Below are 14,087 nucleotides of genomic sequence, written 5' to 3' on the forward strand. Positions count from 1 at the left end.
GAGAGAGAGAGAGAGAGAGAGAGAGAGAGAGAGAGAGAGAGAGAGAGCGCAGAGCAGTAGGGCAGCTCAAAGGTAGGAAAAGTCCATTTCCCACCAGCCTCCCCTTCCCAACCAGCCCTCTTTAAAACTACCCATAACTTTCCAGGAACATTCTTATTAAAACTTCTGCCCAGAACAAATATAGGAAACACTTAAAATGATAGTTTTTCCTCCTTCTGGGTGTGTGTGAAATTCTCTGTAGGCAGGCATTTAGCATTTTGGGGGAAGAATACAGACAGCCCTAGCATGGGTCTGACATTGTACAATGAATACTTAATAAATACTACTCCCAGAGAGTGAATGAGCTGGGAAGCAAATTGGCTGTCCCAGCCATTGGCATCACTGGAAGCGTTGATTAATAAGCTCTTTACCTTCATGGGGCGCTGAGCCAGCGATGGTACAAAATACATTAGCAGATGTGACTTCTGCCCTCAGGGACTTGTTTGTGAAGTGTGAAATTTACCTCCCTTGTCATTCTCAGCTGACAAAACAGGTGAATGGTGGTTGGTCCAAGGAATGATGGTGGCCAGCAGAAAGCCTGCAGGTGCCCTCCCCACTCCTTTGTTGTTCCAGGGTCCTTTTCCTTTGAGCTGCTGACAGTACCTTTAAAATGCCTGTTTGCTACAGTTGCCCTTCTGTTCCATATGTGTAGTGTAAGTACCTTTAAAGGGATGTATTTTCCCTCCCTTGACTTGCTTCATCTGGAAGGTTCAGATCTGCATTGGAAGCCTGAATTTGGTTGAGGAATGATTTTCCTTTCTCTGGCAGGAACTTTTATTTTTCTCACAACTGAAAATATCATTAAAACCTGGCTGGTCCTAGACAAGGATGGGAACTAGGAAGATTGTCTTTGTTCTCCCTTCTCTGGCCTTGTTCTTTTCTGTGCCCCTGCATACCTTCTGCTTCTTTTAGCTCCTTCTTGTCTCACATGGCCTGGGGACCTTCCCTGTCAGCATTTAAAAGAAAAAAAAAGTTTAAAAATTGGATATAATTTTATATTTACAGAAAAGTTGCAAAAAATAGTATGGAGAGCTCCTGTGTCCCCTTTATTCATTTTCCTGAATGCCGACCTCTTATTTACCATGCCAATAGTTCCAAGGTAATGTCCTTGGAGTGCATATATTTTAAACCTCTTATCCTAGGGACCTTGCTGTTGTCAGGGTACAGAGATGACTTGGTTCCTTCCTCTTTCTCTTACCTTAAGGAGTCAGCAATCTAGGAGTGGGTTTTGATGACTTAAGACTTTGTCTTCCCATATGAATTTTTATTAAACTGTTCCAAAAATGGCAGTGGGGAATGTACAGATAACAGTTTCTAGTAATTGAATGTAAGCTACAGTAGAATCTGGTGAGTAGGTCCTTTTGACTCGAGTCCATGCTGGGATCTTGAAATTGCTGTTTATTTATTTATTCTTCTGTTCATTTAGTATTAGTTACTGCCCTGTAAGTGCCAAGTACTTTCCTAGTCTCTGGAGATAACCAAATTAAACTTTATGATATAGCTCTTGCATTTAAGAAATTTGATCTAGGGCTACGGTTTGGATGTGAGATTGTAAGGGTCCAGCGAAGCGTTGGAGGAAGAGACCACCAAGAGACCGGCTCATGCAAAAGCAAGTGGGGTTTATTGAGGATCCAATCCAGCACGCTGGGGCTCCGTGCCCACTCAAGAAGGGAGAGCAGCCCAGAGCCCTGAGCAGGGGCTGAGCACTGCTTAAGTACACTTTTTGGGGAGGGCGGGGACTTTATATACATCACAGTCTCCTTTAACAAATCATCATACACCGTGGGAAAATCAAACAACAACTCCTAAACATGATTAGTTCATTCATTGGCGGGAACAGGTCGGGCGGGAGTGATAGGTCAGTTCTAAGGGGGGAGGTACATTCAAACTGATTGGTTTAGGCCCTGTGATGTCTACCTGCAAAGTCACACAGGGTCCTAGGTTATCAAACAACCAGGCGATCAGGGGAAATATTTACTGGGCGGTTCCAAGTATTGTCTTAACAGCTACAGGAATTTCAGGTTTTGTGTGTAGCATAGGAACTTAACAATACCTGGTCCTTTACATTTTAACTCAGGCCTTGCAGCTTAGAAACTTTACAATTTTTCTTTTACAATTTTTTCTTTTACAATTTTTCTTTTACACTTTAACTTCAATTTCTTTTACCCTTACAAGATGTCCCCCGAAAAGCTCATTTCACCTCTGAACATTCTTGGCAATGCAAGAATGTTCAGAGGTAAAATGATTAGATTACAAGATGTGTCCTAATGAGTGGATTAATCCTTCTGATGGATTAGTGATTTGAATGGATTACTAGATGGTGACTGTAGGTAGGAAGGACATGGCTAGAGGAAGTAGTAGGTCACTGGTGAGCATGTCCCTGGGGATGATACCTTGTCCCTGGTTCCTTGGATGGGCTTGCACACTCCTGATCCCCCACCCCCGCTTTGTGGCTGCCATGAATTGATCAGCCTTCATCTGCCATGTTGTTCTGTCTCACCCCAGGCCTGCCTAGAGCAATGGAGTTGACTAACTGCAAACCGAGCCTTTGAAACCATGAGCCAAAGTAAACTTTTCCTCTCTAAGTTATTCTTGTCAATTTTTTGCTTATAGTAACAAAAGCTGATTAACTTGTAGAGTGATCAAAACAGTTACAAAACAATGGAAATATGGTGGAGATACATACAGGGTGTGGTGGGAATGCAGGGAAGATCTAGCCCAATCTGACTAATCCTCATTAAGCTGCTCCACCCAGAAAGAACACTTGGGGACTGTGAAATAATATGGTTCTGTCCAGGCAAACTTACATTAAGATGGTTTAGGTAAATTCAGGGGACTGTCAGTGCTTTGTTTTTTTATAAATGGATAATACATTGCTGCCCATGAAGTAGAGTTGAAATAATTATTAAATGCACCAGTATGCTGATTGTGGTTATCGTCCCCCCAAGAAGGTGAAACAGTTTTATTTCACAATTGTCTTTAAAACTGAAAAGACACTTTTTTCTTTCATATAAAGACATTACTACAATTGGGTGCAGTGGCGCATAACTGTAACCCAGCTACTTGGGGGACTGAGACAGGAATATTGCAAGTTCCAGGAGAGCCTGGGCAATTTAGTGAGAGATCTTGTCTGAATGCCGCAGTCTGGCTGGGCACAAAATAACCGAGCCACCACAAAGCCTTGTAGATTCAAACAGCAACTCTTTATTCCTGAACTCTCACTGACACTCTACCCACACTTTCCGTGAACACACTCCTCCACCTGGCTCACGTGCCAAATCTCTCAGAACCCCACGAGAACTCCAAAGGAGCAGGCGCCTGAGGCAGCAGGATATGCCCTAATCCCAGCAGGATCCGCCCTAATCCTGGAGCCACCCTATTCCCAGCAGGATCCACCCTAAACCCCGAGCTACCCTAATCCCTGAGCAGGGTCACCTTTCAACCCAAAATGCCATGCGTCATTCCTACTTGGCTATGGCTCTCAGCATCTGAAAAATAAAATAGAGAAGGACTGGGGCAGAGTGCTTGTCTAGCATGCATGGGGCCCTGAATTTAATCCCCAGATCACAAAACAAAAACAAAAACATTAGTATAGATACCTGTACTTTATAGAAAAAGATTATATAAGACCACCCCAAAGAAAAATATAACCCATTATATGGTTTCAATAAGGTTGTTAGGAAAAATTCGCGTTTGGACCAATGACTCTAAGACTCTGTCCCACAACTGCGTCACCTAGTTCACAGTGTGGGTCGCTGTCATCAGTGTGTGCTCCTACGTTCTCATCACCTAGCCTTCCGTTGGTTCGTCAGCCTGTTTTGCAGGTTTGTCAGCAGATTGTGCAGGTCGTGCCTTTCTCCATGATCCTTCTCAAGGACCTTCCAGGAAAGGAGACACATTATTATTCTAGTAGATCATAAATTCCAAGTCCTTACCAACAGTTCTAATTGGTAGAACATGTCTCATTGAAGGTACAGAGCCCATGTTTAACCTGTTCATTTGAGTTCCATTCCATAAACACAGACATATGTCTCTCTGAAGAAGTGTGAATTGATGGAGAAAGGGCTCACATGGACAGAACTCTGCAGTCAAAATAGTTAATGGCAGGCGGGTAGGTTTGGAAAATGTGAATGCCCATATCATCATAGCCAGCAGCAAGCAGCTGACACCATATGGTCTCCAGCCTTACCACTGTGTTGGTATCCGGGTCTTGCTTCTAGTTAGAGGTGCAAGATGAGACCCAGGGAGTGGTCTTGTCAAATAAAGTCTGATTTCCAAACAACTCATGGAACATAAAATTACATAACAGTCTAGCATCAGCAGTAAACCCCCAAGTTGAGATACCAATATGGTTGTCAGCGTGGAGAATTTTTCCTGGTGAGCAGCAAATTCGGACTATACCCTTTTCAATGCAGCCAGCTCTGCATGCAATTTCGATTTCAGACCAACTGTGGCTGAACCTTGTTTAACAGCTTCCGTTGCATATTCAGTTGTATAAACTCTGCCAAACAGTGACTTCATTGTCATACTGGTTGTGAAACGTAGTGCCAGCAGGGACCTGGATGAGCGTCATCTTCCTGACTCTTTTCTGTGAAATTAAAAATGTGGACTTTTATAGATATATATGTATATACCCAGTAATACACATATGTGAATGTATATGTGTACACATATAAAAATTGACTTCAATAAATATTCTTACACCCTGTTTTTCAATATTTTATCATGAAAACTTTTGTTATGAGAGATTTTTAAACATAAAGTTGGAATAATTTTGCAGTAGACCCATCATTTAGACTTTCTAACAAACATTATTCTTGGCTTATCACACATCTGTTCATTTATCCATCATTCCTTTATTAATCTGTCTTAATTCTTTTGATATGTTTAAAGTAAATCATGAAATAGCCTCTAAGTACTTCAGTATACCTGTCATAAAAATTAAATATTTGTTTGCAGTTTTTCTTTTGGTACAAAATTTGTGCTCAGTGAAATGCGTGCATCTTAAGTGTGTATTTCCTGAGTTTTGAACACATGTACCTGTGTAACCCAGACGTCATCATGATATAGAAAATATACAACGTCATCTATCATCATCACCCTCTATAGAAAGTTCCTTTGTGACCCTTCCCAGTCAATCCCCACCTCCCTCTTTCCAGAGGCTACTACTCTTCTAATTTTTTCCTTTTGTCTTTTGTGGTACCGGGGATTAAACCCAGGGATACTTAACCGTTGAGCCACTCCTCCATCCCTTTTTATATTTTGTTTAAAGACAGAGTCTAACTAAGTTGCTATGACCTTGCTAAGTTGCTGAGGCTGGCTTTGAACTTGTGATCCTCCTGCCTTAGCCTCCTGAGCCACAGGGAGTATAGGAGTGTGCCATTACCCCTAGCACTGTTCTTTTTTTTTTTTTTTTTTTTTTTTTTTTTNGTAAGGTCCTGGGTTCACCCCTAGCACTGTTTTTTTTTTTTTTTTTTTTTGCATCATAAATGTATTTGTCTGTTGTCCAATTTCAAATAAATGGAATCACACAATATATGCATTTTTTTTGTGTGTAGTGCTTATTTCCTTTGACATAGTTTTTAAGAATAATCAGGTTGTTTATATTTTAGTTCTTTTTTTAAAAAAATTGCAGAGTAGGGCTGGGGTTGTGACTCAGTGGTAGAGCACTTGCCTAGCGTGTGTGAGGCACTGGGTTCGATCTTCAGCACTGCATATAAATAAACAAAATAAAGGTCCAAATAAAATAACACCAACTTTGTTTAAAAAAATTGCAGAGTAGTATTCCATTGTATGAATATACAGTTTCCCTATTGATGGACATTTGGATATTTTCATTTTTTAATGATTATGAACAAATTTGCTGTGAACATTCTTTTCCAAGTCTTTAAAGTGGATATATATGAATGAATGTGTGTGTGTATAGATTTGTGTGCATGCGCTCTGTTTCTAGGGATAGACTGACTTGATCATAGGATGGACATATGTTTACCTTCATGAGCAATCACCAGGGCTGTTTCAAAAGTGGCTGCTGGTTTTACTTTTCCACTAATAACATACGTGAATTCCTGTGGCTCCACATCCTTGGGTTGTTCATTCTTTTCACCTTGGTGATTCTGGTTGGTGTGCAGTGTCATGATGAGGTTTAGTACTTGTTGTGTGCTTATTGGCCGTTTGTATATCTTTTGTGAAACTCTGACCTCGTTTTCATTTTTAACACCGTCTGAGCTGTTGGAGTATTTGGAAACCGTCTTTTGCAGACATGCTCTGTAGCTCTTTACTCCCATGCTGGGACCTGCTTGTTCATTTTCTTAATTGTGTCTTTGATGAGCATTTTTATTTATTTCTTTATGTTTTGTCTTTTTGAGGTGGTGAGGGCTCTCACTAAGTTGTTGAGTCTGATCTTGAACTTGTAGTTCTCCTGCCTCAGTCTTCCATGTATAGCTGGGATCACAGGCATGTGCCACTCCACCCAAAAAATGAGACAGTCATTATTTTTCCTATTATTGTTTTCTGTACCCTAAGAAACCTTCCCCCACTCCCAACTCATGATGCTGTTCTCCTCTAAAACTTTATGGTTGTATCTCTTACATTCGCATCTGTATTATACCTCAAGTCAGTTTTTGTGATTTTTGTGAAGTAGGGGTCAAGGTTAATATCCTCTGTACAGATATCCAGTTATTCCAGCACAGTTTGTTGGAAAAGCCCCCCCACCCCCCCGCATTGTTGGACTGTGTTGGTTCCTTTGTTGGAAATCATGGCTGTGAATGTGGGAGTCCACTTCAGGAGCACTGTGTTCTGTCTTGTAGTTACTTTGATTAGTGTTGCATCCTTCTTAATAGTTGTGTATTGTATAGATGTTCCATAAGTCATGTGGAATCACTGTGCCATTGTCGGACATTTTGAAGTTCACTGTGTTTTGCTATGAAAAGCAGTACTGAGACATATACGTTATATCTGTTCAATCTCTGTTTATCTGAGTGGAAGTGGTAGAAGTGATTTATGAATAAAATTCAAGGAGAATATTTACAAGAGTAATGTTACTGTTTAGTTTTATATAGTATATTCTAATTTTTTATTTCTGTGACAAATGAGAGTGCCTGCTATTTACAAGAAAGTAGACTGAATACTATGACCAGTACCCATGAAGTTCTTGTCAACTGGGAGAAGAATATTCATTTTGCTTAGCCAACTTTCTGTCACTATAATGAAGTACCTGAGAAAATTAACTTAGAGAAACGGTTTATTTGTCTTACGGTTTTAGATGTATCAGTTCAAGACTGGGCAGACCCATTGCTTTAGACCTCTGGTAGGAGTGCTGGATGGCAATGGTGGAGCCAGCTGCTCACATCAAGAGCCAGGAAGCTAATCCATAGAGAGAGAGAGGAAGAGACCACTTCTCACAGTCCCCTTTGAGGTTATGCCCCCAGTAACCCCAGAGCCAAAGACCACCCATTTGGCTGTACTGATACTGGAAATTAAACCCATAGGCGCTTAATCACTGAGCCACATCCCTAGCCCTTTTTATTTTTATTTTGAGACAGGGCTTTTCCAAGTTGCTTAGGGGCTCACTAAGTTGCTGAGGCTGGCTTTGAACTTGCAATCCTCTGGCCTCAGTCTCCTGAGTAGATGGGACAGGTGTGTGCCACCATGCCTGGCTTTGGCTATACCTCTTCAAGGTTTTCCCACCTCCCAGCAGTGCCACCCTGGGAAGCAAGCTTTATTTTGGAACCAGGGGTTGAAGCCAGTGGGTGCTTAACCACTGGGCTACAGTGTGCCTTTGAGGAATACTTATCTAAGCCATAGCAACTTCTAAATGTCTTTTATGGATTGTTTATATTATACTCTCAATGAAAGTTATTAAAGAAATATAAAAACTAAAGACTTCAAAAGGTCTTTCCTAGAACACGTTGTTCTCCATGGATCTCATAATAGATTGCGGGCATGTATTTGCATGCAGGTCAGCAGATCGAAAATGAGAAGCAGATATTTGACCAGTTGTCTAAAGGCTTTTGCTCAATTATGGAAACAGAATGGCAGTTATAACTCATCTCGTGCGTACTGTCAGATGTGAGAGGTTATCTTTCTTAAGCTTTTTTATATGGTAATCAGAAAGACATTTACTTGTGTAAATGATCCCCAAGGTACATGTTTTTTATTTTATGTGGGTATATAAATAAAATACTACTGTGTGAAGTGTTTGTAAACGCTCAGCTTCTTTATGTGATCATTTTTCCTCATAAGAGGAGTAATTTGCAGTGGAAAGGCCACCCTGGATTTCATTTTAAGTATTTGTGATGCTTTTCTCGGGGGAAGATGGTTTTAAGGGGAAAGAATTATTTTGGGTAAATATTTAATATTTTTTTTCACATTCTCTCCCATACAAACAGTGAAATAATTGTACATCATTATCTTTTAAGAGGTTTTCTTATGTTTGCTGTAATAAAAATTAATATCTCTGGTGGAAGGATCACTGTACTGGAAAACTACAGCTTTCGTAAATTATTTAGTCATCTCTGCAGTCCAATCAGGGTTTGATAGCTGCAACTTGTAGCAAGCCAGATTTTGGCAAAGCAGAAAGACAGAGGACTGTATCCAGAGCAGTATCAGAGGAACGCTGTGTGCGAACGGGTTCTTCAGACTTTCACAGATGCCTTTTAATTTGTCAGTAAATTAGAGACTTCCTTTTTGGGCCATGTCAGTTATTTTTAACCAAGTAAAAACTCTTTTCTGCCTGAAACTTTCGTTATCAGACTATGATCTCTTATAAATAAATTAGAATCTTTTGGAGGGCTACTTCCTTTTTCCCTATCTTTCTTCTCTTTTCTACTGGGCGACATGAGTATAGTGAATCAAAGAGCCATTTATCCAGCCCCAGTATTGACTCCAGCCTTCACTGCCGACGCAGTTTCTGGATCATTGTGAGTATAAGACAGGGGAACCCTCTAACCCAGACCCGGCCCAGTTCACTGTGAGATGGTTCAAGATACAACAGTTAGTTTTAATTGCATTTTGAGCTATGTCCCAGAGTGAATTGCAGGAGCCCCAGAATGAACTTAATTCCTGGTTACTCTTGGTGGGGCAAAATTTCTCTTTTCCCATTAAACCTGCTGGACATCCTTAGTCTGACTTTCTCTGTTCGGAAATCTCCCCGTGGGAAGTGAGTGGAGATTCAACCAGGTTGGAGGACAGGCTGGTCACAGCTGGCTGCCAACTGCTGTCCATCCCCTCCAGGGTCCAATTTTCCAGTCCCCTGCCTGTTCTCCTAATGAGAAATAAACCAGAAAATGATCCAGAATCGAAACCAAGCCCAAACCATAAAACAAGGTTAAGATGGATTTTATCCTTTGGCTCTTGAACCATCTTATCTAATTCTATTTCGGTAGCTTTTGATAAAATGTGTCACATATATAAAGTCATTTTATAGGTCTTTTTCTTTCCATCTCTTTCCTTCCTCCCTCCCTTTCTAAATAAGAGGTGGGAGACTGTATGCTCGTATAATTCTAAAGTGGAAGCTTAAAATTAAGAACCGTTTCTTCTCCCTCCTCCTTTACACTTGGTCTTTAACACTCGCCCTCATGGAGAGTGTGTTTGGTTTTGTGATCAATGTGGCTCTCTGGTGTTTGTGATTTTCTCCCGGTTGACTCTTGCTGCTAATGAACATGATCATTTATACTGTGTCACTGTAGTGTAGGCATGTTTAATAATTGATTGGGCCATGGTAGGTAGAGAGCAGCAATGCAGTCCCTTTGTTGCCATGGCAATACATTTGGTTAGGGGGCTGTCCATCATTTTGACCACATGGATCTGGCACATGGGACATAATCGCCTGTGGTTGAGGTGGTTGGAAGACAAAATCAACTTAAGAAGAGGTGGCATTTTTAAGCAAATTAATATGTATTTCAGAGAGTGTTTGGACTCACAATTGTAGAGTAACTTACCTTTTTTATTGTTGAAAGGCTCATTTTCAGCTAATATGTCAGTGTAGAGAATGAGTCAAGTGACAGATTTGTTTACTTGCTAACACGGTGGGATTTGATCATTTATTGTACAAAATGGTAATTGTGTGAGGTTTGCTTCTTCCTTCTATCATCCCAAGGAGGGTTTCTGATGCCCTGTTTATTAGGGACGCCAAAGGGAAAGGACAACATATTCTCTCCTTTTATTCTTTATTTTAATAAAAAAATCATAGGTTCTTAAATGTAGAGGCTTTGCTTATGTATGCTTTCAACAACTGTTTATTGAGCCTTCAGCCAGGGGCTCTTAGGGACTGGATACTGTGCCAGCCCAGCAGTTGTGCTCCCTGCCCTCACAGCAGGAAGGCTCTGGTGGGCAGTGTCCCTCTAGCACTGTCCTTTCCCTTATGGAGAAATCTCCCTGCATATTTAGTAAGTTTTTACAACAGTTTTTTTCTTCCCAGAATAGTTTTTTAATGTTTCTCCAGGTGGCTTATTAATATCATTTGTCAACAACCAACATGAAGGCAAATGAACACTGTGGTGGCCGAAGCTCCGGTCCTTCTGTGGATCCACGTCCTTCCTGTCCTTGATGTGCAGCCTCCAGTTCTGCCTCTGTCATGGTGCCATTGGCACCAACAGCACGCGCTCTCTGGACAGTTCATTCAATGTCCCACACGTTGCCCTGTTTTTTCTTAAATGTTATTACTTATCTTTTATGTCATCTTTCCACACCTCTTAGAAGTGCTGGGGTAGAAGAAAAAAGCTAAAGCCAATGTGAAGCCTCAGCACCTTTATTTTGTAGAGTCATACCTGTAGAAATGAAATCATAATTGGTTATTTAAAAAAAGTCAGGATGATACTCCAGCATCCAGACCCTGAGATCCATCCCACCCCCCCCCCCCCCCNATAAATACATGACAGAAATAGGAATCAGATTCTCATGTCAGTGTCATCTCTTTTGATCAAAGTGGGCTTTCTGGCTCTGAATTTTGATGATTATCTTATTTTCCCTTGCTGAAGGATCATTCCAACATAGCTTGACCTTTATCCCATGCTTATGCTGCTCTAGTCCTGATTTAAATAGGTTGGATATTAAGAGACACCTACTAGATTCAATAAAAAGGGACATTTATTGCAAGGATTCTGGAAGTCAGGCAAAGCTAGGACTCAAGTCAGGATTTGGAATGCCAGCTAGCACTCTTTTCTGTTTTCTTTCACTCAACTGGCTTTTACTCCACGTAATTGAGGTAGGCTTCTTCAAGCTTCTGCTGAATTTATGTTCCAGTTGTTGAAATAACTAGAAAAACACTTTGAGCATTTTCTGATCCTAAATTCTTGGGGGAGACCATTTGATGGGCTCAGCCCCGTTCATTTGAGTCAACACAGGTGAGAGGCGAGATGGCCAGGCTCGACATGCCCAGACAGCTGCCAAATCCCAACCCTGAATTTGAGGCACTAGGGGCCAGAGAAGATAATCTGAGCAGATACCCCTGACAAATTGAAAATCCCCACTTAAAGTTGCCCAGATTCCTGAAAAGTTGTGTGCCATTGTTTTACTAACATTTTGAAATCTCTCTGAGGCATCATGAGGAATTAGATTTATTCTGTCCATTTTGCTAATTGCATCACATAAAAACCGTTCCGATCTGGAGCTTTGCATTGAAGCTGGCGGTTTCTGCTCACCTCTGCACTCCTCTGCCCTGCTGGAAAATTAGCTTTCCATTTATTTATTTATTTTGCAATATAAGCATTGAGAAGTTAAAGGTCTGTTGTGCTTTAGTACAGTGCCTCGACAATTAAAATGTGAGTTTTCACATATGGAGAAATTTTGTTAATCGTAAACCACATTTCTTTTGATTGTATTTATTCTCCTGCCATAGAAGTGTAGAAATGAATAACCTTGAGGTACGCATACCTCAGAAGGTTTACTCGCTTCCAAGAGTCTGATTTTATTTATAAGGCTGCAAAAAGAAAAAAAAAAAACAACAACCAAACAAACACCCAATGAAATTTGTTGTGATTCACTGCTCATCACCTTGAGCTGTTGCCACTCAATGCTAGAAAGGTACTGAATCGCAGATAGCAAGAGGACTGAATAAAAACCCTGTAGCTCCAAACAGAAGCCCAAGGGTTGCTATTGCAGGCATTTCTCGTCACATATTGAGTGGACCCAGGCCAGTGGCTTTAGATCTGAGCTTTTCTGCCCACTCCCACCCCTGTGGGAAGGGAATACTTTTGTCAATTACAGCAGCTGCTCTCAAGGCTGGTTCTTTTGCTGGCTGAAGGAAAAGCTAACGGGAACAACAGATTTCAAGCCCAGTTGAGCAGTGGTCTGACAAAAAGTAAATCTGGATAAATTATGCTGCGGCCTGCTAGAGTCCCCCTGTCTCCCTCGCTGGGTTTGATGTATGCAGCAGTACTTTTCTGCTTCTGCTTTTAAATAAACAGTAAACAAATTCTCTGTCCTATGCAGATTTGAGAGAGGCATTGAAGCAGGTGGCTCTGAAATGTACATCAGGGGTGTCTGCCGAAGCCTGATGTCCATTCTGTTGAAATATAGAACTCACACATTTAAGCCGGAAGACCTGGAGTGGAACAAATTGGGTTGCAAGCCTGGTAATAAAGTAAATGATGAACAGAAAGAGACCCCAGAAGTGCTGCAGAAAACCTGGTGGAGGATGGGAGGCCAGGTCAGGGGCGGTGGGTGCTAGGGAGGCCCACGTGTGTCCCCTGCGGGCTTGGTGCCGCTTCCTCCTCGGACTCCTTTCCCAAGTTCATGTCTTTGGGTGGGGTAGAGGGAAGCTTTGCTTGTCGGTTTTGTTGTTTGGTTTTATTTTGAGGACGTTAGAAAGTCTTTGATTTTAGTTGCTTAATCAAAGCTTCACCTCAAAGATAAATTCAGGGCTGGGGTTGGGGCTCAGTGGTAGAGCGCTTGCCTAGCACGCGTGAGGCACTGGGTTCCATCCTCCGCACCATGAAAAAAATAAAGTTTATTATGTCCACCTACAACTAAAAATATTTAAAAAAAAAAAGAAATCCAGCTTTGTTTCATTCTCAAGAAATGTTAGAGTAAAAAACAAAAACGAGAGCAAACCCCTCCCCAAGGAACCTATAAATGGTGGTGAAGGTAGGGCTCCCGACTTTGGTATTGTACTTCACGGAACTTCTTAAAGCCATTATTTGTTTATAGTGGGTGTCCCCCGCACCCCAGCCTTTCCTTTGGTGGTCTGCCTCTGTGAGGGGCTGGCCTTTCTCAGCTAGAGGGGTCAAGGCCTTTCTCCTTCCACCTGTTCGCGAGGCTCACAGAGCAGCCTGAGTGCTTCTCAGCCCCTCCCGGCCTCTCTCGCAGGCGGTGTTGGCTTCCCACCTGCCTTATTTCTGGCTGCAGAGAACAGACACAGCATCCTGTGACCTCAGGAGTAGGAAGCTTATTGTTCCATCCTGGGGAAAGAGCATTCAGCTCCAGGAAGGACCAGGGCAGGGGAAAGGGGACACCTAGAGGGAGGGAAATCAGAGGCTGCTTGGAGGCCCACTAGTTCTGGGAGTGCGCCCTCACTCCAACCCAGCTGCTCTCTGAGTTGCTCCTCTGTCTCCGGCCTGTCTGCTTTCCTGCCTGCTGCTGGCCAGCTTTATTTTCTGGATTTGAACTGGGAATTTGAATGGCTGAGCTCCTGGAATACCATAGTTGACATTTAGGCATGTCACAGGTTGGTGGCCAACCCAGGGATACGTTGCTTTCAGGCCAGGTTCCCACCATTGGTTCTGTGAGGACTATGTAGTTCCATTGGACTAGCAGGTTGATGTTGTGCATGTGTGTGTGTGTTAGTGTATATACACACACACACTTGCACGCTTAAGTACAGAAAATCATTGTCGGAGACTGCCCCCAAGCAGCCGTTGGGAATATTACCAGTTTCCTGAGGAGGGGCGGTAGGGCAGGGCATCACCTGCACTGGTGTGCGGAGTGCACTCCCAGAGATACTCATAAGATACCAGCAGGGCAGAAGGTATTATCCCTGTTTTGAAACTGAGGAAATTGGGGCCAAAATAGGTTAAGTACTTTGCCTAAAGCTATAGACTGAGTAGGGA

At 42.0% G+C, this 14,087-nt stretch overlaps 1 protein-coding gene and 1 pseudogene across 2 annotated transcripts in view; one reads left to right on the forward strand and one right to left on the reverse strand.

Annotated features, from left to right (window-relative positions):
• The window catches only part of Fhip1a (FHF complex subunit HOOK interacting protein 1A), a 242,735-nt gene that overhangs the window by 103,687 nt on the left and 124,961 nt on the right, over positions 1–14,087 (forward strand). The gene's annotated exons all lie outside the window — the stretch shown is intronic.
• LOC107141110 lies at positions 3,508–4,612 on the reverse strand (annotated as a pseudogene).

The sequence above is a fragment of the Marmota marmota genome, unplaced genomic scaffold, assembly GCF_001458135.2.
Source record: "Marmota marmota marmota unplaced genomic scaffold, marMar, whole genome shotgun sequence".
Taxonomy (NCBI): Eukaryota; Metazoa; Chordata; class Mammalia; order Rodentia; family Sciuridae; genus Marmota; species Marmota marmota.